The sequence below is a fragment of the Tupaia chinensis genome, unplaced genomic scaffold (genome assembly GCF_000334495.1).
Source record: "Tupaia chinensis unplaced genomic scaffold, TupChi_1.0 Scaffold000024_1, whole genome shotgun sequence".
NCBI lineage: Eukaryota > Metazoa > Chordata > Mammalia > Scandentia > Tupaiidae > Tupaia > Tupaia belangeri.
Genome location: NW_006159454.1, coordinates 257 through 1,390, shown reverse-complemented (window position 1 = coordinate 1,390; position 1,134 = coordinate 257).

The window sequence follows — 1,134 nt, the reverse complement described above, 5'->3', positions numbered from 1 at the left end:
ACTGGGTCCGGGACTCGAACCACCGTCGACTACATGGGAGTCCAGCGACATAGCCATTACGCTAACTGCTGGTCCCAGAGAGTTCTTTTTTTTTTTTTTTAATTTTTTTAGAGGTTTTGCCTTTGGGTACATGTGCTCACCAGAGATATTGAGACAGAGACAGTGAGAGGAAAAGTAGGAAATTACCCCCCAAAGGGGATGGCCATGCCACAATCTTTTTTCTCCCATTCTCCTCTTGGGGTTTTGGGTACGAATGCACACACACACGCCCACACGCCCGGTGTGAGTTTCACATCATTGAGTCTGGGACTTGAACCACGGCTGGCCACTTGTGAGTCTGGTGACATAACCACTATGCCATCTGCTGGCCCCCTACCTCTGGAGATTTTGGAATCAAGTGCTTGCTGCCCATGCAGAAAGAGGGGTGTACTGGCCTCCCCGGCCCCATGAGTAGTGTATCCCGGAATGGCAGAGGAAGAAGGGGTGAAGGGAACGGGCTGGGCTGGGCATGAGCGGGCGTTGGCCGGGGTGTACCTGGAAGGTGTCTGGCCGGTGCTGTTGCTGGTGAGCCCCCAGGACGACGAGGCTGAGCAGAAACATGACAACGCTGAACAGGAGCAGCAGGACATAGCTCCAGCGTGGGAGGTGCAGGACTGAGTCCCCGAAGACCAGCACGCAGCCCAGGGTGATAGACGAGGCCATCAGAACGCCAAGCGCCCAAGCCACGGCACCTCCAGGGCTGCACCTACCCAGAAAGCCTAGGTAGGGCCTCAGGGCCAGTCGCAGCTGCCCGGGCTCAGGGTCCGAGGCCTGCCCAGCATCCACCAGCTGTATGTGGTCTGAGAAGGAGTCGTGCTCTTTGGCCAAGGGGCCGGGGCTGGCTGGGCCTGGGGATCCGGGTGGAGACGCCTTCTGGAAGCGCAGCACGATGATGCTGGCGGCCACGAAGGTGTAGGCCAGCAGCGTCCCGATGGATAGGAACTGCACCAGGGCCTCGAGGTCCAGCAGCAGCGCCAGGAGAGCCATCAGGACCCCGAACACCAGGATGCCCACCATGGGCACCTGCATCCGGGGGTGCACGCGGGCAAACGCCTGGAAGAACAGCCCATCGGCAGCCATGGCGTACACCATGCG